Below are 27,145 nucleotides of genomic sequence, written 5' to 3' on the forward strand. Positions count from 1 at the left end.
ATCTGCTGCTGGTCATTGTAGACAATACTAATACTAATACTAATACTAATACTAATAATAACAGTGGGACCTGCAAAGCATTTACAGCCTGGCTGCATAAGTTATCTGACTGGCTGAGAGCCCTACTGAGATGTGGGAGACTGACACTGTCTCTGTCTACCCATTTTTCAGACTGTTCGCAGTCAGGAAAGCGATGGGAAAATTATTGCTGTTTCTGTGGGAATGTTCTGGGGTGCAGGAGAGGATATATTGACTAATTATATCCTTATCCAACTTGTGCTAACAAGTTCCCAAAATATCAGCAGAGTTTATGACGTTCCCTTTTAAGTTTGCAACGGTAATGTCTGCACAGGTTCGCTAGAACCTCTATAATAATTACTCTGGTAATTTCCCCTTTTGTTCCCTCTTAAAATACAAGACACAACACAGTCTTTATAAAAGTATAAAAGAGTTTACTCACGTTCTGTTCACAATATGATCCCAGAAGGCAGACAGCTTTAAAAAGGTTACATACACTTAGAATCTATCTTATAGGAAGATAGTACTGTCCTCTCTTGGCTGAGAGCCAAGAGGGCATATTGCTCCTTCAGAAGATGAAGATGAGAGAGAGAGATATGGCTGCCTGCCCTGTGCTTTTATCATTTACCTGCACAGGTGAGGCCACACCCACCTCTGGTCACATGCGGAGGAAGTCCGTCCCCAGGAAGTTTACCTGCTTGCTAGACAGACATCCCTCCCCATGTTCTAACATGTACACTCTAGGAATGTTGTCATTGACTGCTCCTGTGTTTACATCCCACAGTTTCCCAGTACGTTTCCGAGCACAATTCAAAGTGTTGGTGCTGACCTTGAAAGCCCTAAATGGCCTCGGTCCAGTAGACCTGAAGGAGCGTCTCCACCCTCATCGTTCTGCCTGGACACTGAGGTCCATCTCCAAGGGCCTTCTGACAGTTCCCTCCCTGCGAGAAGTGAGGTTACAGGGAACCAGACAAAGGGCCTTCTCGGTGGTGGCACCCTCCTGTCAGATGTCAAGGAAATAAACAGCTATCAGACTTTTAGAAGACATCTGAAGGCAGCCCTGTTTAGGGAAGTTTTAAATGTTTGGTGTTGTTGCTTTTTTATTATTGTTATTAGTGTTCTGTTGGTAGCCACCCAGAGTGGCTGGAAAAACCCAGCCAGATGGGTGAGGTATAAATAAGAAGTTGTTGTTGTTGTTGTTGTTGTTGTTAAATCTGTATACCACCCAAACCCTGTAGGGCAATTCACAACACAAAACTACAATATAAAAAACATGAAATGAATTATAAAAATAAAGACAACCCAATAATCCCTGCTTCCACAACACATTTTAAAAGGGCATTGGATGTAAATCAGCCAAAGGCCTGGTGAAAGAGGAATGTTTTTGCCTGGCGCCTAAAGGTGTACGGTGGTACCTCGGGTTATGAACTTAATTTGTTCTGGAGGTCCGTTCTTAACCTGAAACCATTCTTAACCTGAGGTACTTGTTATTGTTGTTGTTGTTTAGTCATTTAGTCGTGTCCAACTCTTCGTGACCCCCTGGACCAGAGCATGCCAGGCACTCCTGTCTTCCACTGCCTCCTGCAGTTTGGTCAGACTCATGCTGGTAGCTTCGAGAACACTGTCCCACCATCTCGTCCTCTGTTGTCCCCTTCTCCTTGTGCCCTCCATCTTTCCCAACATCAGGGTCTTTTCCAGGGAGTCTTCTCTTCTCATGAGGTGGCCAAAGTCTTGGAGCGTCAGCTTCAGGATCTGTCCTTCCAGTGAGAACTCAGGGCTGATTTCCCTCAGAATTGATCGGTTTGATCTTCTTCCAGTCCATGGGACTCTCCAGAGTCTCCTCCAGCACCATAATTCAAAAGCATCAATTCTTCGGCGATCAGCCTTCTTTATGGTCCAGTTCTCACTTCCATACATCACTACTGGGGAAACCATGGCTTTAACTATACGGACCTTTGTTGGCAAGGTGATGTCTCTGAGGTACTACTTTAGCTAATGGGGCCTCCTGCTGCTGCTGCCATGCCACCGCTGCGCGATTTCCATTTTCATCCTGGGCCAAAGTTCTCAACCCGAGGTACTACTTCCGGGTTAGCGGAGTTTGTAACCCGAAGTGTTTGTAACCCGAAGCATTTGCAACCCGGGGTACCACTGTATAATGAAGGTGCCAGGTGAACTTCACTGGGGAGAGCATTCCACAGACAGGGAGCCACTGCAGAGAAGGCTCCGTTCTCGTGTTGCCACCCTCCAGACCTCTCGAGGAGGAGACACACAAAGAAGGGTCTCAGAGGATGATCTCACGGTCCAAGTAGGTTCATATGGTGAGAGGCGGTCCTTGAGGTGGAAAGGATGAGCATATCACAGCAGAGATCTCTGGAAAGGATGGCCACGAAATGCATTGAAAAGTGCAGGCCCAAAAACTAATAGAGGAGTGGACTTGCATGAAGGAATACATCAAAGAACATTGTTCTGTAATTACTATATCAATATGCAATGAATGAAACTTATAGAGTAAAAGAAATAGAAGAAATGGGTATAAGATGAGATAGTCAAAAATAATATTGATAACAGCGAAAAGAAGAAAAGAAACAAAGGTGGAGGGAATTAAAAATTTATGTATGTATGTTTAGTTTGTATGGGGTTTTTTGTAATCTAAGTTGAGAGGTGTATGTATCTATGTATACTAATTTTGTTCAGTGTTCTGGTTTGTGTTTGTAAGTATTGCATTTATCAATAAAATTTTAAAAAAAAAGAAAGAAAGAAAGAAAGAAAGAAAGAAAGAAAGAAAGAAAGAAAGAAAGAAAGAAAAGTGTCAAATGATTAACAGGAAGATGCATAAGCGCCCTGAGAGCAGATCAGAATGGGTGCTCCCTGCCATATAACCACCCAGCGAAACAAATCAGAATGTATAGGAGAGCTGCATATTCCTACATTTCAGGGGGTTGGCCTGAATGATCTTCAGGGTCCCTTCCAACTCCACAAGTCTATAATTCTACAATTCTAGGAGAACTCAGTGAAGTCTAACCTAAGCAAGCAATTCCAGATGATTGCTCAATAAACTGGTTGCCAGTTTCCTCCAGGCCTTTGCTTGGTAAACAGGTCAGCTCCAGGCCTCCCTGCCTCCTTCTCCTTGCCCCACATCAGCCTGACTCCCTGGCTGCTGCCCTTACCTCCTCACTCAAGTCCCCCTTGGCTTCTTGGGGCAGGCCCCCACCCTGCCATTTGCCCGTGGCTCTGGACCGACGCTCCTGCAGAGCGGTCCCAGCACCCCGACTCAGCTCCGCCGAGAATCGCGCCTTGAGTCCTCCGCACGCTTGGCTGCCTATGGCAGGGCCTTGACAGACAAGGGCGCAGCTTGGGAGTCCCATCTGCTCAAATCCTTCTGGAGCAACCCAAAGCACACATTGTGATTTGATATTTTTTTTGTAATAATAAAAAGAAAACAACCATCAGAGAGAGCACAGATTGTCCAAACTGTACCAGATGCTGAAAATAGAAAAAGTGTGATAACGCAATTGGGAGAAATCAAGTGATCATCACATGGCAGGCAAAGCCGAAAGCAAATGAAGCCGACAAATTAAGGCGGATCCCTGACCCGACCTGACCGCAGCTGAAGAAAATGACAATTTTGCAAACGGGACCACAGAACTGCTCAACGCAACCGCTTCAGGGTAGGGGGAAATGATTCTGCTGTTTTCCTTCTAGAGCACGGGGGGGGGGGGGGAGACCATGATCAGCCCAAGGGCCACATCTCCTCCTGGGCAATGTTCCGGGGGCCACATGCCGGTGGTAGGCGGGGCTTCAGACACAAGTAGGCGGGGCCATGAAGTTAAGCTTTGTGGGGTAGGCTTCTTTCTGCACATGCTGTCTCTCTCACACACCTTCCTCCCCCCCAGGGGGGCAAGAAAGTAAAGAACTTCTGTGAAATGATATATAATGAGATGAAAAAGATGTTGAAATATACATTCTTTAAAAAAAAAACAGAAGCATTTTTACTTGGCCAAGACATTAATAGACAAGATGTTAAATTGTCCTTATATGCAACAACAGTGGTAAGAGTACTGTTAGCCCAGAAATGGAAGCAAGAAGAAATTCCGACGAAAGAAGAATGGCAGACAAAATTAATGAACTATGCAGAATTGGACAAAATGACAGGAAGGATTCGAAACCTGAGGGACCAGAGATTTACAGAAGATTGGGAGAAGTATATGAATTATTTGAAGAGCAACTGCAATCAACAAATTACGCAAATAGGACTACAAGAAGAGGAATATACGAAGTGTTACAAAGTAGGAAAAGATAGAGTTATTGGTTATGAGTTTGAAATGTAATAGGGAAAATGAGAAATGTATACTAAGAGATTGGATTGGAAAGTTTTCAGACAGGACTGATGGAAGTCGAAAAAATTGAATAAGATGTAAAAGTATGTTTAATTACTGTTGAAAAGGGTACGTTAAAAAACTAATAAAAAATTATATATATAATTTGTCACCTTGCTGACAAAAGTCTGTATAGTTAAAGCTCTGGTTTTCCCAGTAGTGATGTATGGAAGTGAGAGCTGGACCATAAAGAAGGCTGATTGCTGAAGAATGGATGCTTTTGAATTCTGGTGCTGGAGGAGACTCTTGAGAGTCTCATGGACTGCAAGAAGATCAAACGTATCCATTTTGAAGGAAATCAGCCCTGAGTGCTCACTGGAAGGACAGATCCTGAAGTTGAGGCTCCCATATTTTGGCCGCCTCATGAGAAGAGAAGACTCCCTGGAAAAGACCCTGATGTTGGGAAAGATGGAGGGCACAAGGAGAAGGGGACGACAGAGGACGAGATGGTGGGACAGTGTTCTCAAAACTACCAGCATGAGTTTGACCAAATTGCGGGAGGCAGTGGAAGACAGGAGCGCCTGCCGTGCTCTGGTCCATGGGGTCACGAAGAGTCGGACACAACTAAACAACAATAATACTAATATCATAGAATTGTCCATCTGAAAGGGATCGCAAGGTCCATCTACTTCAACCCCCTGCAATGCAGGAATCTTTTTGTCCACCGTGGGGCTCAAACCCACCACCCTGAGATTAAAAGGCTCATGCTTTACCAAGTGAGCTATCTCACAGATGAGTAACAGCTGCTTTCCGGCCTGAGGATGTCATGCTGTAGCGGAACCAGGGTCTCCTTTGCTCTGTTGGACTCCACGACTGCTAAAACAGGGTGGGCCACTATAAATGGAAGAGGCTCCAGCAGAAAGAGGAGCCTGCTACTGGGAAAGGGCTGCAGGACCTAATTGAAGTCCCAGCCCAAGGATGGCTGCCTGCTGCTGAAGCAACCTCTATGCTCAGCTCTTCACGCAGCTGTCCGTGGTGCTAGCAGAGCCTTGTCTCTGCACTGCTGAGGCCAATCATCCAAATAGAAAATGTACCTACCTGAGATCATCTATAGAGGCTCTGCTCTGACTAGGGATGGGCGGATTGCGTTCAGTTCCCCCCATTTTATTATCTTGTTAAAAGTCCTCACGAAAAATCACCAGCAGTTCAGTGTGCGTTGTTCCTAAGATCCAGGTATTTGTACGCCATTTTGCCTTGCTTGCATGTCTTTGCAAGAATTTTCCCTTAATTATAATGCATTTTCGGCACGCTTTTCCCAATGCGCACATTGGGTTATTTGGTCAGAGAAGTGTGGGTTTTGAGGGCTGGCTGAGTTTCAGTTCACATGGAGAGTGTGAATTAGGTAGGTTTTCAAAATTTGAACCGAAGGTCATTTTTCTCCTTTCCCTAGCTCAGAGTTCCCCCTCACCCTGGTGGGTGGCCACAAGAGACAGGGGCTTTTTAGTGGTGTCCCCCCCCAAAAAAACCCTCTCCCTACAGAGCCTTGCCAAGCAACCACATTAATACATTTTCGGTGCCAGCAGGTCTTTTTCAATTCTCCCGGAAGTCTAACACCATTTTATTTATTTAATATTAATTATCTGAGCCTCTGCCGCTACACATGTGTCTTTTGCCCTGTGGTGCCTTTTGACTCTCTGCTGAGAGTCAATGGATTTTTAGTACTGTGCGGCAATAATAATAATAATAATAATAATAATAATAATAATTTATTTATACCCCGCCCATCTGGCTGAGTTTCCCCAGCCACTCTGGGCGGCTCCCAATCAAGTGTTAAAAACAATGCAGCATTAAATATTAAAAACTTCCCTGAACAGGGCTGCCTTCAGACAATCCTTATATATTATCTTTTTTTATTTTCTATTACTATTATTTACTCATTTCCTACATCCACATACCACCTATTCCTCCAAGGAGCTCAGAGTGGTGCGGGTGGTCCTCCCCTCTCCTCATTTAATCGCCGCAACAACCCTGCGAGGTAGTTAAAGCTGAGAGGCACTCTGGCGCTCTAACCGGTGCGCCATACTGCTGGGATTTATAAACCCCCCTACGGTTGGAGAGGGTCATGCGGGGAACCGGGCTGCAGAATTAAGAACCTAAGAAGAGCCACGTAGGTGGATCGGGACAATGGACAACCAGATGCCCAGTATGGGAAAAACCCGCCAGAAGGAGCCGAGGGCACAAGCGCCACTCTCCTCGCCCGCAGTTTCCAGCAACTGGTATTCAGAAGCAGAGCAGAGCCATCGTTGCATCTTTTGGGGGGCGATTCCTCGGCTGCAAATCTGCAGCGCGGGTTGGCGCTCAGTTCTGCAGTCGGTGCAATGCACGCGCAAATATATCGAGTGTGCGCATCGAGTGACCTTGCGCCTGGGTGTGCAAGCTGGCACACACACACGCCCCTTTCGCTTCGGGGAGGGAGAAAAGGGACGCAAAGGGGGTGTTTTGCAAAACGTGGAGAGGTTCGCGCTGGCCCTGGTGCTGTGCCGGCTGCCTCTCTGCCCCCCCCCAAAAAAAACATGGGCGCTTGGCACAGGGCAGAGACAGAAGGGCAACGGCCCCCCCTGGCATCGCAGCCCCGCAGCCAGACGGCGCAGGAGGGGCTGCCATGGAGCAGAGAGGCCGCTTCACAGTGCACAGCCAGCTGGGGTTAGGGGTGCTTGTTGAGTGGAAGGGGGGAGCCCGGGAGCCGTGCCAAACCCCCCTCCCTCCCCACCCGCCTCTTGAGCAGCTGCAAACTCCTTCCTCCAGCCCAGAGAGACCCTTCCAGTTTGGCCTCCCGCATCTCCCCTCCTCCTCCTCTTCCTCCTCCTCCTCGCCCCCCCCCCCCCGCACCCATTTCCACTCCCCCTCTCTTTTCTCTGTGGCTCCCTTGGAAATGGAGGCACGGAGATTGCAGTCAGCTGATGGGTGCTGCTGAGCTCAGGAAAAGCGTCCCCTCCTTCTTTCTCTCCATCTCTCGCCGCCTTCTCGGCCTCCCCAGCCCCGACAAAGGGTGCTCGCTGTCGCTGGTTCCCCCCCCCCCCACACACACACACACAAGGGGCGGTTGGGCCACATTATCCTATCCCGCTTTCCCCCACCGCCACCTGCTTGGAATTGGAGAGAGGTTTTTGGTCTGGCGCGCCTTCCTCTCTCTCTCTCTCTCTCTCTCTCTCTCTCTCTCTCTCTCCCTCCTTCCAAAGGCACAGCAGATAAGAGCTGCTACCGCCCTCTCTGGTAAGGGAAGGGATTTCTCCCCCTCTCTCTCCTTTGCAGGACCCAGAAGACAGGTATGGACTAAGCAGGAGAGACTGTGCGTCCCCGAGCTCCGTCTCCTCATCCAGGCGCCGCGTGTGAGGAGGGCAGCCAGGACACCTGGGCAGGTGTGCAGCCTCTGCAGACCATCTCCTGCGCCCGCTGCCATTACCTGCTCGCTCCAGGACCTGTGAAAACGGGGAGATCAGGCAGGCCAGCCCTGAAGGTAAGGCTCTCTCTCTCCCCACGGGCATGCTGTCAGGCTGATGTGCAAAATTCTCTGGGTTGGGAAAAAGCGAAGAGCGAGAAAGGATGCTTCTGCTTTGCCTTGCACAGCGGCGCACGTCTCCTCTCGAGGTGGGTGGGTGTTTTTTTATTTTCTCCCCCATCAAGGAGCCTGTAAAATGAACAATTTTTCCAACGCTCGGGTTTCTGTGCCAGCCAGGTGTAGGGTTAAAAAAACAACACCCACCCCTCACTGGGAGTAGTTTGGAAATGTCACACCGTGGCCTTTGGAGGAGCAGGCAAAAATAAGGAGGGGAGCGAATGTGTGGATCTCTGCTCCCCCATCCCCTGAAATCTTTCGCGTCTTTCCAGGCAGAATGGAAGGATGAAAAGCAAGGAGCAAATTCTAGAGGCGAGGATTGCAGAGGTTTTCTGTGTAGCTCTCCCCGCACAGACCATCCAATTAGCTGACAGTGACTCACAAAACAGAATTCAATACGGACTCCTTTAGTCTCTGCCGTAAGAGGTTCTATTATTCCAGTTTTCTTTTCTTCTCTCCCCCCCCCCTTTCCCCTCTATCTGATGTAGCTGGAGAAAAGAAAAGAGCCCCCCCCTGTCTCCCTCCCTCCCTCCCCCTTCTCCACTCTGCATGTGCAAATTTGCTATCGCAGTATCTCATAGTAACCGTTGCATGAAATCCAGATTGTCGGGAGTGTTATCCATAAGGCAGTTATGAATGCTCGGAGGTTGAGATCTTGCTTTCTGGAGATGGGCCGCCTCGGTTGTAGCTTTACAATCAGAGCCGCCGTGGATGCGGGCCAGCAAGGGTTAACTGGAATGATGGCTGAGTATTAATATTGCAACTAGAGGGTTTGCGAACTACTTTGGGGTCTGTAATGAGCCAGGCGAGAGAGTTTAAGAAGAGCCCTGTGGTTAAGTATGCAAAAAAAAAATATGGGCGATACGTTTTCAGAAATATTGTGGAAGGTTTGCAGGGTCACAGAAACTCCCCCTGTTATCTCTTTTCTCAGGGAGCTATTTAATGCAAAACCGACCTTTGTCATGTTTGCATTCTGGTGTGTGTGCGTGGACGGGAGAGAACGAAGATTCCGAAGGAAATTTGCTAAGGAAGAATAAACCTCCGTTTTCTAGCTAGAAAGGGCTGTAGCTCGCTGGCAGAGCAGCTGCTTTGAATGCAGAAGGGCTGGAATCAACCCCTGGAACCTCCAGGTGAGGCTGGGAGACTCTCCTGCCCGAAACCTTGGAGATCGGCTGCCAGTCAGAGTGGACGGCACTGAATAAGGCAGACAAGGCAGATCCCCAGGTTCCTAGAGCTCACTATTTTGAATTGGAGAAGGCACCGTGCCATCTTTGACATGTGCCAAGTGCTGTGCAGTATGCAAAAGGGACATGGTCTTGCACACAGAGGCTTAGAGTTGAGCAAGTGCAAAGCCCATAGGAGGAATTCCTTTTGGCGGTTCTGCTTCCGAATTCCAAGCAGTGGATTTCTGTAGAAAGCCCAGCTCGGATTTCAGCATCAATGCTCTCAAATCCCATCTCAGTCGTAGTTGCGCTGCATCACGGGTTTCCTTGTTTAAGGGGCTGCAGAAACCGTCAAAGGGGAAATGTGTGTTTTCAGTCACGGGAAAGAATGTCATTGGGCTCTAAAACACGAGAGAAACATTAGGAGACATTAAGGGAAATCCGGGTGAGGAATTCGTCCCTTTTGGATGGCAATTTTGCTCACTTCAAAGAAAGTGGTTTGGTGGGGAAAGAGTGAGGTGTCAGGAGGAAGAATGGGAAGTTGCCAAATGGTCTTGATTCATGAAAGCAGGTCTCTTAGGCAGATTCATTGAATATGTGGTATATTCTGCAATGCCCAGGGGATTTTCGTGCTAGAGTTTTGAAGGGATGGAACCAGGGTCTGGGTTTTTTAAATCCTTATTTCAAAGGAAGGCGTTAATGTTCAAGGTATGTCATTGCTGCGCCCATGCTACAGATGAGGAACTGAGGCTGAGTGACAACATGCCCAAGTTGGCTACTCAACGTTTGAGCCAGAACCCTCTCCTCAAATACCCTCCAATTGCTCATTTCAAAGCAAAAACATTTAATACGGTATGTGATCAGGAAAACAATTGTTGTAAGGGCCTCCTTGGTAGTTGTGCCTGCCCCATGGAATGCCCTCCCACCAGATTTCAAAGAGATGAACAACTTTCAGAAGAAATCTGAAGGCAGCCCTGCATAGGGAAGCTCTTAATGTTTGATGTTTTGTTTTATATTCTGTTGGAAGCCAAGTTAGGGTAACCCAGCCAGAAGGGTGGGTACAGGTAATAAATTGTTGTTGCTGTTGGTTTGGAGGGGGGGGGAACCTCAGATAACAAATCTGTGATTGCTGGGGGCAAAATGGAAATCTGGACCATTTTGTAATCGTAGAATTGTAGAAAGGAAAGGGGCTCTCCAGGCGTCATCTATTTTTTTTATATAGAATATTTATTAAAGTTTTCAAAGATAATACGATGTAAAAAATAAAAAAATAACAAAAATACAAAAATAAAAACATTTTAAAAAACAAATAAAATTTCCATTACTTATTTTCTTTTAACTTATTTTCCAGACCTCCTCATACCTCCCTTTCTTGTATTCCAATTCAAATTGTTAGTTCAGCAAATCCTTACCATTACTTTTTACTTGTTTCTAAACCTTTTCTTTTCATGTCTCTTAAGCATTACAGCTGGAAACCACTTAATTTCTGTCCAATATCATTCTAACATTCATTAATTTTGCAATATTTCTGTAAGTAGTCTTTAAAGTTCTTCCAGTCTTCTTCCGCCAACTCTTTTCCCTGGTCTCGGATTCTGCCGGTCATTTCTGCCAGTCCCATATAGTCCATCACCTTCATCTGCCATTCTTCCAGAGTGGGTAGATCTTGTGTCTTCTCCAGGTGTCATCTAGTCCAACCCCTGCAATGCAGGAACCACAGCTAACAAACCCCAGACAGATGGCCATGCAACCCCTGTCTAAAAAGCTCTAATGAAGGGAAGTCCAGGCCCCACTTTCCAAGATAGTTCGAACAGCTTTTAGCATCAGAAATTTCTTCCTAATATAGAGCTGGAATCTCCTTCCTTGTCATTTGAAGCCATTGGTTCGAGTCCTACCACTCCAGAGCAGGAGAAAACAAGCTTGCTCCATCTTCCGCGGGACAACCCTTCAGATATTTGGAGACAGCTATCCTATCACCACAACAAATACACGGGGTGCGGGTGGTGCTGTGGGTTAAACCACAGAGCCTAGGACTTGCCGATCAGAAGGTCAGCGGTTCGAATCCCCGCGACGGGGTGAGCTCCCGTTGCTCGGTCCCTGCTCCTGCCAACCTAGCAGTTCGAAAGCACAAAAAATGCAAGTAGATAAATAGGTACCACTCTAGCGGGAAGGTAAATGGTGTTTCCGTGCGCTGCTCTGGTTCACCAGAGCTTAGTCGTGCTGGCCACATGACCCGGAAGCTGTACGCCGGCTCCCTCGGCCAGTAAAGCGAGATGAGCGCCGCAACCCCAGAGTTGGCCACGACTGGACCTAATGGTCAGGGGTCCCTTTAGCTTTAGCTTTACCTTTATCCTATCATCTCTCAGTCTTCTCTTCTCCAAGCTAAATGTTCCACTTTGGACACTCGTCTGCAGACTTCAGAATGTGGTGCACCAGTCAAATTCAACATCTGTGCCGGATGTCACTTGCCGGAAGGTCCCTGGGTTAAGCGGTTCAAATTGGTTTCCCTTCCATCTGGTTTTGCCTGTCGAAAAGAGACTGGTAACCCCTTTCGGACAGGGACTGTGTTGTATTTTGCTTGCTCTTCTGATCAAGGGGCAGTAGCTACAAAGCATACAGTGGTACCTCGGGTTACAGACGCTTCAGGTTACAGACACTTCAGGTTACAGACTCTACTAACCCAGAAATAGTACCTTGGGTTAAGAACTTTGCTTCAGGGTGAGAACAGAAATTGTGCAGCAGCAGGAGGCCCCATTAGCTAAAGTGGTGCTTCAGGTTAAGAACTGACCTCCAGAACGAATTAAGTTCTTAACCCGAGGTGCCACTGTATTTGTCTTATGCTATGTCATCACATTTTTGGGAACCTAGGAGAGTGTGTGTGTGTCTCTGACACTTTGTCACACTTCCCTGCATTTCGCACATTGAATAAGAAGGTGTCTTGTCACAAGTTGTGCTCCATCGCATCCGATTCAAGTTCACTTTCTTTCTTTCCAACTTGCTGAAGTTATCCTGCCCCCTCCCCAGTAAACGTTTTGAGAAAAGGGGGCTTGGGAATGATATCTGCAGGGAGCAGCAATGAGAGTAGACGTTCTAGGCAGGAAGAAGTAGATGCAGAAATATATGATGGGGGACACATGGCTTACTAGCAGAACATGTGGAAATGACCTAGATCAGGGTTCCCCAAACTAAAGTCCGCGAGCTGGATAAGGACCGAGGGACTCGTTTATCCAGCCCACGGCAACTCCTGCCGCCGCCTGCTCTTACCGGCGCTGCGCTGCACGGCTGCCCACTTGCGGGTCGGAGGAGCACCGGAAATAGCTTGTGCGCATGCGCAAGCATTATTTGCGCCTGTGCAAGTGTTATTTCCGGTGCACATCTGGGTCAGAGGAGGCCCGTGCACAAGCTATTTCCAGTGCTCCTCCGACCCGGAAGTGCGCTGGAAATAGCGTGCGTGCATGCATATGGGCATGCACTCCCCACCTTCTGGCCCGCCACATGATCGACGCTGGAGACACCAGGCCGAGGCACGGTAAGTTTGCAGATACCTGATCTGGAGGTCTCGGGGCACCACAGGCTTAAAATGAGTCGACAGTGTGATGCAGCAGCAAAAAAGCCCTAATGATGTTCTAGGCTGCATCAACAGAAGTCTAGTGTCCCGATCAAGGGAAGGAATAGTATCACTCCATTCTGCCTTGGTCAAACCACACCTGGAGTGCCGTGTCCAGTTCTGGGCACCACAACTTGAGGATGTTGACACTGTAAGCTGGAACATGCGCAGAGGAGGGCAACCAAAATGATCAAGGGTCTGGAAACTAAGCCTTATGAGGAGTGGTTGAAGGAGCTGGGTATGTTTAGCCTGGAGAAGAGGAGACAGAGAGGAGAGATGAGAGCCATCTTCAAATATCTCCAGGGCTGTCACATGGAAGAGGGAGCATGTTTGTTTTCTCCTGTTCTGGAGGGTAGGACTCGAACCCATGGCTTCAAGTTACAAGGAAGGAGATTCTGATTAAACACCAGGGAAACTTTCGGACAGTAAGAGTTGTTGAAAGCCGCCCGGGGTGGCTGGGGAAACCCAGTCAGATGGGTGGGGTAGAAATAATAAATTGTTGTTGTTGTTGTTGTTGACAGTGGAAAGGTCTCCTTCGGTGGGAGGTGGAGTCTCCTTCCTGGGAGGTTTTTAAGCAGAGGTTAGATGACCCTCTGTCCTGGATGCTTGAGCTGAGTTTCCTGCATTGCAGGGGGTTGGACTAGATGACCCTCAGGGTCCCTTCCAGCTCTACAATTCTATGCCAAGGCAGACCTTCCTCCTCTTTCTTATCTTCCACAGTAAGTGCTGCTGGCTAAAACTCTCTCGCTGGTGCCCAGAAGGGATTGTTTTCTCTGACTGCGGGCCACTGGGCCCATTATCCAGTTAAAGCAAACAAGAGGCAAACGTCCATCAGGCCTTCATAAAAGAGAAAGCCCGTATTTGCAAAGATCTTTCAACATCTCAAATGAGCATGCTGGCATCAAACATGCCAGCACCATTGAAAAATCAGCCGTCAGATCACAAATACGTGAATGTAGGGCACACTCGGCATACAAATAAACATTTATGAAGTCTCCGTATATTAATTCAGAGTAATGGCTCCATACAACCAGGGTTTCTCTGCTCTGGAACTCGTGAAGCTCAATGCCAGAAGATTCAGGGCAGAGGAAGGAAAGTCCTTCACACCGTGCATAGTTAGACTATGGAACTCCCTGCCACAAGGGGCACTGATGGCTTTAAAAGAGGATTAGATGAATTTATGGGAGAGGAGAGGGCTATCGGAGGCTACTAGACACAATGGCTCAGCTCTGCCTCCACATTCGGGGCCAGCAATGCTTCTGAATACCAGCTGCAGAAAAGCCGCAGGAGGGCAGAGTTGCTCCTGTGTTCGAATCCTGTTTGCGAGTTTCCCACAGGCATCTGGTTGGCGACTGCAAGGTCAGGATGCTGGACTAGATGGGCCATGGCCCTGATCCAGCAGGTTGGCATTACGTTTTTATGCTCCGGCTGACGGTGAGGTCTTTCCACAGCTCTGTTTCCACAGCCAGGGCCTTTTCAGCACTGGCCCCGACTTGGTGGAGCGCTCTGTCACAAGAGACCAAGGCCCTGCGGGACTTGACATCTTTCCGCAGGGCCTGCAAGACGGAGCTGTTCCACCAGGCCTTTAGTTTGGACTCAGTCTGACCCTTATCTTTCCCTCCCCTTATGGTTTTGACTTTTAAAATGAGGCTGTATTTTAAATTGCATTTTAACCTGTATTTTAATTTTAATTTTAATTTTAATTTTAATTTTCTTTTTCTTTTTCTTTTTTTCTTTATTATGTTTTTACTGAAATTTTATTGATGTTAGCCGCCCTGAGCCCGGCTTTGGCTGGGGAGGGCAGGGTATAAATAAAATTTATTATCATTATTATTACTATTATTATTACATGACATCCTGTTAGCCGGAGGTTCGAATGACCTCGCTCAGGACTAGCTGCACGCAAAGCCCAGCTCTACCACTGAGAGCTACAGCCCCTCCCCTACTTTAATTTTAGCTCCATTGACTGCAATGAGAAAAAACGCATAACAAACGCTGCCACTCTCACTGCAATAAATGGGACTGATGGTCAGACTTGGCATGGTTTGCAGCGATGACCCAGTGCCCGCCTAATAATAATAATAATAATAATTTTTTATTTATACCCCGCCCTTCCGGTTCAAAAACCGAGCTCATGGCAGCTAACAACAATTTTAAAACACTTAATTGTAAAAGCAGCATAAAACACAGTATAAAAACATGAATAACAATAGAATTCAAAAATCAATTTAGGGGAAATAAGCATTAGATAATCCCCAGGGCTAGATGGCTGAATTGGTCCTACTTGGGCCAGCGAGGAGGCCAGGGGAGAATTAGCTGTGGGGTCTCAGAGTGGGTGATCTTCATAAAAGGGGAGGGGGAAGGAAGAGAAGGGCTGAATTCAAATTAAAGGCCAGGTGGAATAGCTCTGTCTTACAGGCCCTGCGGAAGGAGGTTAAATCCTGCAGGGCCCATGTCTCATGGGACAGAGCATTCCACCAGGTTGGAGCCTTCACTGAAAAGGCCCTGTCCCTGGTGGAGGATAATCTGACTTCCTTAGGGCCCGGGACCTCTAAACTATGGTTATTCGTGGACCTGAAGGTCCTCTGCAGGGCAGACCAGGAGAGGCGGTCCTGTAGGGCTTTAAAGGCCAAGACCAGCAGGAGAACCCCAAGCCCATTCGGACCCCAATTTCCCCAGCAAAAAGGATCAAGTAGCAGGAGAGACCCATCTCTGCTAGAAGTCCCTTGAGAAAACTACGGGTCAGAACGTAGAATTAATTTATATCCAATCTTTTCCTCCAAGGAGGAAGGTACATGGTTCTCCCGTCCTCACACAACGACCCTGTGAGGTAGGTTAGGCTGAGAGGCAGGGTCACCCAGAGAGCTTCGTGATCTCTCAGGTCCTGATCCATGCAGGAATCACAGAACTTCAGAGTTGGAAGTGACCCCGAGGGTCATGTAGGCCAACCCCCAGGAATGCATTCATCTCAACTGGATTGTACATGACAGGTGGCCATCCAAACTCTGCTTGGCAGGGGGTTGGACTAGATGACCCTCGTGGTCCCTTCCAACTCTACAATTCGATGATTCTATGAATAATTAAGGCAGACTCTTGTTTCCTTGCTGGGGAGCGAAATCCCTGGCCCCCCCCCTTCCGCTTTCTTGTCTCTATGTGCCATTCACAGCCATTTCCATGACAACTCTCTTCACCTGTCGTCTTCTTCCAGGCATAACAATTTTGCGCTTCCTCCGTACCTGGGCAATTGGGTCCCCATTGCTCAGGACCGGGGTGCATGCAGCAGGTTGGGTGTGTGATTTCCTAGAACAGGGTGGTGGGCCCCCTCTGGTCGCTGCTGAACTACATCTCCCACCAGAACCACACCAGGCGTGGGAGCTTCGGTCCAAAATGATGACCGGGGCGCCGAGGGCGCCTCTGATAGATTCTCAAGAAACGATCCACGCCCCCCGTCTTGCCCAATATCGTTGCCCCCTTCTACTTTACGCAGACGACGCAGTGATCCTATCTTTCTCAAGAGTAGGCCTTAGGAGGGCACTGAAAATTTTTGATGCTTACTGCAAATCAAATTTTCTTACAATTAATCATGCCAAGTCCAAAGTTCTAATTTTCACCAAGAGTCGAAAAACCTATAATTGGAGAATAGACGGAAAAGCCATTGACCAAGTCTTTAAATTTCAATACTTGGGAGTCCTTCTCCAACACAACATGGGCTGGAAGGTCCATCTTGCATATGTATTAAATAGAGCTAAAGCCCTTTCCTTTGCGCTACTGCGCTTTTTCTTCTCAGATGGGGCTTTCCATATTCCATCAGTGTTAAAAGTTTTCAAGGCAAAGGTGATTGCAACAATAGCATATGCAATCCCAATATGGGGGTCCTTTGTTAATCTAACCCAATTGGAGGTAATCCAAAACCAGCTGCTAAGAAGGTTGCTAAAATTACCCAGGTGTGTAGGCAATACTGCTATACGTCTCGAACTAAATGTTACATCTCTAGAAACCACACTGTGGAAATGCATCCTCTGTTACTGGTTGGCATTATGGCATAAACTTCCAAATCTCCACTTGATACAGTGTCTCTGGAGAGACGACTTCCCTAGCCCTTGGGCAAAAATAATACATGGGAAACTTGTGTCCTTAGGACTATCTCCATCTGAACTACTAAAATTGGATTTAATTTCTGCCAAGAGAATTATAACTCACAAATTAGAGGAGATGGATTTACAATTTAATATTGCGACAGGTGGTGGCACCTGTTCGCCGATAAACCTTGGCTTAACACCACCAACAAAGCTTCCATCTTATTTAACTACCTTATCTGTGGTGATGCACAGGTACGCCTTTATAAAGGCTAGATTCAATGTTTTCCCATCAAATGTGTTGGGTAACAGACTCTCCAACGGACAGATCTCACTCCTCTGTGACTGTAAAAGTGGATCTACAGAATCGTTATATCATATAATCTTCTGTTGTCCTATACATTCGGCTTCATGGTCCAAGTTTCTGGCCCCATATTTATCGAGAATAGCTGACAGACCTCAGGAAGCCCAAATAATATACTTATTAAACGACGAAGACTCAAGTAGATCCCTTGCAGTCGCTAGATACCTGATAAATGTCTTATTTCATAAGAGGAGAAATGGATCACTGTATGACTCTGACAGCTTAGCCAAACTTAAGAACCATCAATAAGTGCCAGAACTAAGACGCATTTCCCCCAAAAGCTGAGGGATTTGAATTGCGGTTGACATAGAGGGAGCTTATTGTGTATAGTTTACTTAATTGAAGTAAAATTGGTTTTATAGGGGTGTTTTAACTTGGAACTGTTTAAATTGTATTGTTTATGGATAAATTTTGATGTATTGTTTTTAGATATGGGCCAATGGCCGTAATAAACCAATCAATCAAACCGGGGTGGAGCACCATGTTGGCTACCCCTGCCTTAGAATCTCCAGGAGGCCTGAGATCTTGGATGTCTATGAGTTCTAGAGCAGAGAAACATCCAATCTGGTGCCGGACAGATAACTGGCCAACGTCTGACCAACACCAGATTGGGGGAAGCTACAGTAGACAAGTAGGGACGCGGGTAGCGCTGTGGGTTAAACCACAGAGCCTAGGGCTTGCCGATCAGAAGGTTGGCGGTTCGAATCCCCGCGACGGGGTGAGCTCCCGTTGCTCGGTCCCTGCTCCTGCCAACCTAGCAGTACGAAAGCATGTCAAAGTGCAAGTAGATAAATAGGTACCGCTCCGGTGGGAAGGTAAACGGCATTTCCGTGCGCTGCTCTGGTTCGCCAGAAACGGCTTAGCTATGCTGGCCACATGACCCGGAAGCTGTACGCCGGCTCCCTCGGCCAATAAAGCGAGATGAGCGCCACAACTCCAGAGTTGGCCACGACTGGACCTAATGGTCAGGGGGCCCTTTACCTTTACAGTAGACAAACCCTGGTTGTATGAAGCATCACTCTGAATTAATATACGGAGTCCTGGTTTCTGATCCATAATTGACTTCTGCTCAATGATTGCAACTAAGACCTTCACGTAGAATCTGACTATGGACTAACATGAACTTATTTCTACTCATAAATTCTTATCTCTAATTCTGTAACGAATTATTGTGTTATACACACATACACACACACACACATATATATATATATCCTCATGAGTTTGAGTTTGTAATCTCTATTTGACTTTGTAATTCTTGTCAGAATACACACTTTTGAATTAGTTTACTTTTGGGTTAGTTTTTGTTACAATTGACTATTGTTCTGCAAGGAAAGGACCATTCCCACTACTGAAAGTTACATTGGCCTGAGTTCTTGGTGTGCTTTTTTCTTGGTATATTTAATAACAAGAACTCCAACGTATTTAAAGTCAGTTTAGAGTACCATTGAATTGTTGAGTTGAAAGGATCCCCGCGAGGATCTTCTAGGGTAGCCTTTCTCAACCTGTGGGTCTCCAGATGTTGTTGAACAACAACACCCATCACCCCTAGCTAGCAAGGCCAGAGCTCAGGGATGATGGGAGTTGTAGTCCAACAACATCTGGGGACCCACAGGTTGAGATCCGCTGATCTAGGGTGACACCCGCAGTGCAGGAATCACAGCTAAAGATTCCTTGGCAGATGCCCATCTAGCAAACGGGTGTCCATCACACAAGGGCAGACTTTGATAACCTTTCATAATATGGCACCCTTTATAAGGCAAAAATTCGGCATCCCCAAATCGATCTCTATTATGGGTCTTCTCAATTTTGCACTTGGAACTGCACACATTGGCCCCAATCCAGCCCTGCACTACCTTCCGAGGGTCTTACCCTCCCAAAGTCCTTCCTGATGTGGAGTCAGAATCTTTTTCCTTGTTATTTGAATCCAGTGCTCCCCCCCCCCTTTAAAAATGTTTAGGGGTACTCTAATTTTGACTTAAGAAAATCACCATTTTATAGTTCAAATTGGGGGAAATAAATACAGTAAATGGACAAAAGTACAAAGAACATGCATTACCTCATATTACACAGCTGACAGCTCACAGTAGCTTCCACACTGGCATGAGGTTGTGTGTGCTAACATCTTCCCGATTCCTCTGCTTGCTGTTGGTGTCCATCGCCAGATGTTGTAGTGACGCCGCACATGCGCTGTACATAGTGACGTCTCGCCCTGGGTGTCACGACGCCTTCGTTCACCCCTGAGTGTGTATGTAGGTTTGTTGCACAAACCTGCACTCTTCCCAGGACTGGAAAGGGGCCGGTTTAAACCTCTGGTTTGCTAGTAAAACTGAATTAATGCATTGCAAAATGACGCACGTCTAAAAAGCCCGTCGCCAACATGAAAAGTTTGGAAAGCTCTGACCCAAACCAGTGGTTCTCAGAGGGTGTGGTGGGGAGGGAGAGGGCGGCAACTGTGGTGAGATTCAAGGACAATCAAAGAAACATTTCAGTGCAGTGTAGTATAGCATCTAAATTTTTATTATTTGCGGAATATGGATCAATACCTTTTCAAAATGAGAGCGAGAGCCTCCAGTGGTACCGAGGCCAATCCTAGCTGTGTTTTCCGATGTACAGTGGTGCCCCGCAAGACGAATGCCTCGCAAGATGAAAAACTCGCTAGACGAAAGAGTTTTCCGTCTTTTGAGGTGCTTCACAAGACGAATTTCCCTATGGGCTTGCTTTGCAAGATGAAACGTCGGGCGAGTTCTTGCGAGTTTTTTCCCTCCCCCCCTTTTCTAAGTCGCTAAGCCGCTAATAACCGCTAAACCGCTAAACCGCTAATAGCGCTAATCCGCTAAGCTGCTAATAGCCGTGCTTCGCAAGACGAAAAAACCGCAAGGCAAAGAGACTCGCGGAACGAATTACTTTCGTCTTGCGAAGCACCACTGTATTTCTTATTGGTAGAAAATTCGGCGTGGTACAAGGAAATGTTTATTCTGAAAGCTTTATACAGAACACACCTCTATCCTGCAGGTAAGCCAGAGGCACTTCTGCATTTTGTGGTTTTTTCCCCAGCCAGGACAGGAGGAGGGTCTGGGGCAGGGGCCGTGAGGGCTGTGATAGCCCCAAGGGCCCAGCAGATGGGTCTGGGGTGGGGACACAGTTTGTCCACAGGCCTGAGGTTGCCGACCCGATATAATAGAAAAACAGCCAAGGGAATCCATAGTTTGGATGTTAACAGATCATTATTATTCCTTGATGAGTTCCCTTGCTGGAGAAGCCCATCTTCCCTGCTCCTGTTTTAGCTTGGAGACCAGTTAAAGGTTTGTTTGCAGAAGGCCTTGGGGGTTTGCGGTCTGAGAAGTAGCTCCCAGGCTGCGTTTTGAACGCAGAAATGCACATTAGCGAAACTAATGGTTGCTGCAAATGGGAAGAAGTGAAGGATTTTGAGTGCTTTGTTAGTTTGGAAGGCTCTGCATGGTGATTAGTGGCCATAAAGATTGGTTCTGCCCCAATCCTACACACCTTTCCCTCTCCAATAAGTGGCGATACTCCTCTGTAATACTAAAATGAATACACATCCCTACCTTGGGGGAAAGGCAATTGGTGGGGGAAGGCTCGATAGAGGTGTGTAAAATGGTGTACGATGTAGAGGAGGTGGAGGAACAAAAAAAATTCTCCCCCATAGAATTGTAGACTTGGAAGGGACCTCAATGGTCATGTAACTCAACCCCTGGCAATGCAGGAATCTCAGCTAAAGCATCCATGACAGACGACCATCTAACCTCTGCTTAAAAACAGAGTTTTTAATCATAGTTTAGAGGTCCCAGGCCCTAAGGAAGTCAGACTATCCTCCACCAGGGCCAGGGCCTTCTCAGTGGTGGCTCCAACCTGGTGGAATGCTCTGTCCCATGAAACCAGGGCCCTGCAGGATTTAACCTCCTCCCACAGGGCCTGTAAGACAGAACTATTCCGCCTGGCTTTCAATTTGAATTTAGCCTGATTTTATTGATTTTATTCCCCTTCCTTCCCTCCCCCTCCCCTTTTTATGAAGATTACCCGCTCTGAGATCCCACAGCTAATTCTCCCCTGGTCTCCTCGCTGGCCCAAATAGGACTAATTTAGCCAGCTTGCCCTGGTGATCATCTAATATTTATTGGATGGATTTCTCCCCTAAATTGATTTTTGAATTCTGAATTTATTGTTATTCACGTTTTATACTGTATTTTATGCTGTTTTTTTGTTGCATCAATTAAGTGTTTTAAATTTGTTGTTAGCCACCCTGAGCCCGGTTTTCTGAACCGGGAAGGGCGGGGTATAAATAAAAAAATTATTATTTTTTATTATTATTAAAAAACCTCCGAGGAAGGAGAGTCACAACATTAGATCTCATGGACGTTCAAGGATGCTGAGTGCCAGGAGAGTCAGGACAGATATCAGGAAGTTCTTCATCAGGCAGCACACAGTTAAAGTACGGAACTCCCTGCCACTGGAAGCAGTGATGGTACCAACTTGGGTGGCTTTAAAAGAGGAACAGACAAATTCATGGAGGAGGAGAGGGCTGTTGATGGCTACTAGCCATGTCTATGTTCTGCCTCCACAATGGGAGCGTCAACAACATCTAGGCAACACAATGACCATATACATACGTAACAGACAATCTTTATAGAATTCCTTCAAAGCATAAAAAGTTCAAAATGAAATCTTGAGTCTCAAAGTCTCTGAAAGTCTTTAAATGAAGCGAGGTACCAAACTCTGTATGATGAACTATAAGCTGTGAAGCTTTGTGTATTCAGCAGATATGATGTCCAAAACTGAACAGTGATTCCGGATATTGACTGCTGTTTCATAAAATTCTTCATCAGCGTGGTGGGTGGATATAGAATGCTTCATAAACTGAAAATAAAATTTTACAGACGATGACCTGCATGCACATATCACTTTACAAAAGTTACAAACTATAATACAAACAGAAATGAAAAAGAGTACATACCCCATCTTATTTCAAATGAAATAAGATGAATATGGTAAATGAATTTGAATTTGAATATGAATTTGGTAAATGAAAATACCAAATGCTGTTGAACAGTGGTAATAATGTAGTAATAAGATGAATATGGTAAATGAATTTGAATTTGAATATGAATTTGGTAAATGAAAATACCAAATGCTGTTGAACAGTGGTAATAATGTAGTCACTGCTATTAACAATATTTTTGGAGAAACATATAAACCCAGCTTCTATAAAGATTGTCTATTATGTATGTCTATGGTCATCGTGTTGCCTAGACCTTGTTGATGTTCTCTTCGTCACACAGGGGTTGGTTTGGATACTGTCCACAGTGGGAGCAGCGATGCTTCTCAAGACCAGTTCCTGGAAACCACAGGATGGCCTTGTGTTCGAATCCTGCTTGCTGGCCTTCAACAGGCATCTGGTTGGCCGCTGTGAGACAGGATACTAGACTAGATGACACCACTGGCCTGATCCAGTGGGTCTTCTTGTGTCCTTATGCTCGTACTGCCCTCCCGGCTGTGGTCACACAGTGTGTTTTGGTCAGGCACATTTTACCCAGGAATTCACTCTTTTTGCTAACATTGTTGGATCTCTTGGCATCTCTGTAGCTCTTACTGATGCATCCAACAAGTTGCAGGGCCCAGAATTAAAGTGTTGCTCCAGATTTTGTCAAAACCACCCACCCTTGGTCTCTGCAACACATGTGTGTGTTGGTTGTAGTTTTACCTGACTACAGGATACAACATCCTGATTTTTTGCATTCAATTATATAAGCTATACTGCAGGACTTGTTGGTTATATCCTGATGGGTGTAATATTGGTAGCTGGGATTTCTTTGCCTTTCCTTGGGGTTTTATGGGTTGTTTTCAGCCCTAAAATGGAGCTGTTCTTTTTAAAGTCCAATAAACAGATCACTTAATTTATAACAGACCTTTTGCAGTCCATCGCTTCTTTAACTATCAATGGCTCAAAGCTTTGCGGTTTCCTTAAGTGGGTGGGAAGATCTTGTAGCATGATTAAAACGGTGATTAAGTATTGAAATAGCGGATGACAGCATTGCCTGTTTTTTCTTTTCTTTTTTTAAAGGAAAGCAAACCCGTGAACAGCATATTTCAGGAAGCCAGTTTGAAAACCTGACTCGGTTATGGATAAACTAAGGGAAACAAGGGCGGAATTTTTAAAATGAAGCCAAGTTTGTGCTTCAATCCGCCTTGCAAGATAGAGAGAGGAATAAAATGCAAATGGTTTTCATCATGGGTAGGCAAACTAAGGCCCAGGGGCCGGATCCGGCCCAATCGCCTTCTAAATCCGGCCCACGGATGGTCCCGGAATCAGCGTGTTTTTACATGAGTAGAATGTGTGCTTTTATTTAAAATGCATCTGGGTTATTTGTGGGGCATAGGAATTCATTCATCCCCCCCCCCAAAGAAAAATATAGTCCGGCCCCCCACAAGGTCTGAGGGACAGTGGAGCGGACCTCTGCTGAAAAAGTTTGCTGACCCCTGGTTTTCATTGATCCAGTGCCTGTCAACAGGAGAGCTATGGGCAGGGCAGAACAGGGATTGGCAGTTTGTTGCCCCAGTCATGATGAATTGCACTCCATCCCACCACTCAGGGCTAGGCTGAGCCTTGGGGGGGGGGCGGTAAGACAGGGGGACTCCATTGCACTGTGGGGCTGAAGCTCAGACTACACACCCCACTGCCTGCAACAGGATTCCTGAATGTTGGAAGATTCGGGACAGATACAAGGAAGCACAGTGCAGTTGAACTACGGAACTCACTGCTACAAGATGGCCACCTAGACAAATTCATGGGGGGTATTGATGGCTACTTGCTAGGATGATTCTGTTCTGTCTCCACAATGTTTCTCAATGTGCTTTTCTTGTGCTTTTTTCTGACATCGAGGGCATCCGGGCAGCCACGGTGAGAACAGGATGCTGGAAATAATAATAATAATAATAATAATAATAATAATAATAATAATAATAATAAATAATAATTTTATTTATACCCCACCCTCCACGGCCAGAGCCAGGCTCAGGGCAGCTAACACTAATAAAATCACAGTAAAAACAAAGGGGGGGAAAGAGAGGGGGGGAACCAATTTAAAATACAGGTTAAAATGCAATTTAAAATGCGGCCCCGTTTTAAAGTAGCTGGTAAATCAAGACCATAAGGGGAGGGAAACAGAAGGGTCAGACTGAGTCCAAACCAAAGGCCAGGAGGAACAGCTCTGTATTGCAGGCCCTGCGGAAAGATGTCAAGTCCCACAGGGCCCTAGTCTCTTGTGACAGAGCGTTCCACCAAGTCAGGGCCAGTACTGAAAAGGCCATGGCCCTAGTTGAAACCAGTCTAACCTCCTTGAGGCTCGGGACCTCCAAAGTGTTGTCATTTGTGGACCTTAAGGTCCTCCGCGGGGCATACCAGGAGAGGCGGTCCCATAGGCACGCGGGTCCCAGGCCATTGGCCTGACCCTACAGGCTATTCTTATGTCCAGCAGAGCTTGGCTACTACTTCCAGGGATATTGAAAAACAAACAGGAAGGAATAATGATTGATCTGTGCTGTATGCTTGACATGCTTACCTTGCGACGGAGGCCAGCTCAGCTGTCTGAGGTCTGGGAAGGAAAGGGCTTGCAGCTCTCGCTTGGCATCCTTCCCTCGTCCCTCGCCTCTTTGCCATTCCCGTCAGGTTCCTCAGCTCACAGGTCAGCGCTGATAATCCTGCTTACTTTGACAGCAACAGGGAGAAGATCTGGCCTCACTGTACGCGACTTGAGAGAGGCAGGCTCTTCTGTTTACTGCGTTGGCTTTGCAGTAATTGCATTGTGGTTTTAAGCAGGGAACTCTTTCCATTCTGCTTTTCCCCAGTGAAGGATGGAGGAGAAATTTGCTTCAGTTCATGGTATTCAGAGGGAACTGCCTCATTCTCACGTTGGGAAGCGATACGCAAACGGACAACCCAGGCATTCTTTCAAAAGAACAATTCCTTGAATTTTGTAACACTGCTCTCCAACCAAAAATTTTGGGGGAAAGCATTCTCACATTGCATGCATTTGCAAAAATGTCGTATAATGCATGTTATACGGGGAGAAAGCATGGCAAAAATGTGAAGGTTAGGCAAATCGGCGTACGAAAACGTGTATATTAGGAGAAATTTGCACTAGGGCGCAGGCGAACGTTCGTAAGGTCTTAAAAGTAATTCACAGGAGCTGAATGGAAGATTGGGAAGACCAGAAAGGGAGACAAAAAGAATCTTCCAGATTTGTCCAGCTAGCCAGTTCCAGAGTTACTCTACGGAACTCCCTGCCACAAGAGGCAGAGAAACCAAGATGGCTTCAAAGAGAATTAGACACATTCGTGGAAGGAGAGAAGGCTATTGATGCTTACTAGTCAGGAGGGATACGCCCTGCCGTTGCTGTCGGAGGCTGTGGCGTTTGCCCGTTCATTTGAAAATGTCTGTACAGGGGGAGAGAAAGGGTTAATATGTAGACCAATAGGAAAGCTGGAGGTGGAGCCTACCTGTTTATAAAAGGGTTTGGCCCGAGGTTTGGGTGTGGATAGTTGGGTGGTTTTAGTGGGTTGGTTGGTTGGGAAAGGCAGTTGGAAACAGAGAGACAGTGCAGTTGGTTCTTATGTGATGATCTCCTTCTACCGCTCAACAATAGAAAGTGTTCTTTCACACTGCATCACGGTGTGGTACGCTGGTTTGACATCATCTGATAGGAAGTGCCTACAGAGGGTGGTGAACACAGCACAAGATACTATGGGCTGTCCCATGAATCTGCTGGATGAAATAGCGGAAGAACGTTGCCTCAGGAGAGTGAGGAAAATTCTCAGGGATGATTCACAACCTGGCCGGCACTTTCTTGATCTCCTGCCCTCGGTATAGAAGCAGGATTAGTCGCACCAACAGGGTAAAGAACAGCTTCTATCCGTGGGCTGTTAGGCTGCTGAAGGAAAAGATAACAACAGGGCAACTGACTTTCGGGTTTGGTGTGTGTGTGTCAGTAAACGAGGGGAATTAAGACTAAAAGAGCTGAGTGGGGGGTGCTCGAGTAATCTCACTGTATACAAGTTGTACAAGTGACAATAAAGTATTTCAACAGAAGAGCTAGAGACAGGATAAAATAAGACTTAGAAGGTAAAGAGTAACAACATTTGGAATGCCGTAAAAGTTTGTTTGTGTCTGAAATAAAATACACTCTTCTTTATTTACTTGAACCTCACTGAGACTGAAGTGATTTTACCAGGAAGGACCTGGCTGGTGGCAGCGGACGACCGGGGGCTCCATACAAACACCACAGAGGCAGCAATGTTTCTGGGAACTGCAGGACAGGAGAGTGTTTCTCATGTTCTCAGGCCGTGTTTGACGGTTTTCCTCTGTGGCCCACAATGAGAAGAGACTGCTGGTCTAGGTGGGCCATTGGCTAGGGTTGCCATATTTCAAAAAGTGAAAATCCGGGGGGAAATCCGCCAAAATCTACACTTCCAACACGGGTTGCTATACATCCAGATTTTTCCAGACATTTCAGCAATTTCTGCCCGGACACTGTATCTGACGGTCGAATACTAGCTACGTCAGGGAAATTCCAGATGTATGGCAACCCTGCCATGGGTCTCATCCAGCAGACTCCCCTGATCTTCCCAAGATCCACATTGTCAGGCATGGAGAGTCCTCCCCTCCCTTCGGTAACTTCACAGATAAGAATTAACAGGCAATTGACAGAGTTCTAGTCTTTTTATTATAGCATCACGTTGCGAACACAAATATGCAGCTCTCCGCAACGAGGGCAGTTGGCTACTCTAAATCCTCCTTCCAGCTTCCACAACCTTTTCCAGTGCCAACGGGAAGTTCCTCCCTCCCTCTGACTCCTTTGCTCTCTGATACGTTTGGACCTCTGAGTCCTTGGTGAGAGGGGGGGGTGTTCCCCACGCTCTCGAGAGACATCTCAACTAGCTGCCCCCTCCATTCTGGTTCTGTTGTCACTAT

The 27,145-nt window shown here is 46.7% G+C and overlaps 1 protein-coding gene and 1 long non-coding RNA gene across 5 annotated transcripts in view; both read left to right on the forward strand.

Moving 5' to 3' along the window:
* FBXO41 (F-box protein 41) overlaps window positions 1-27,145 on the forward strand; it is a 123,257-nt gene that overhangs the window by 33,563 nt on the left and 62,549 nt on the right. For 2 of the 3 annotated variants that reach the window (XR_014160296.1, XM_081876789.1), the window contains exon 1: window positions 7,436-7,851. The exons of the other annotated variant lie outside the window; for it this stretch is intronic. The gene's annotated coding sequence lies outside the window, so the exon portion shown is untranslated. Of the gene's footprint in view, window positions 1-7,435; window positions 7,852-27,145 lie in introns of those variants that run through there. 3 annotated transcript variants of the gene reach the window in all.
* Window positions 1-27,145, forward strand: part of LOC309350464 — a 251,288-nt gene that overhangs the window by 19,268 nt on the left and 204,875 nt on the right. The window lies entirely within an intron of this gene.

Source organism: Podarcis erhardii, assembly GCF_964252035.2.
Source record: "Podarcis erhardii genome assembly, chromosome: 9".
In the NCBI taxonomy this organism is placed as follows: domain Eukaryota; kingdom Metazoa; phylum Chordata; class Lepidosauria; order Squamata; family Lacertidae; genus Podarcis; species Podarcis erhardii.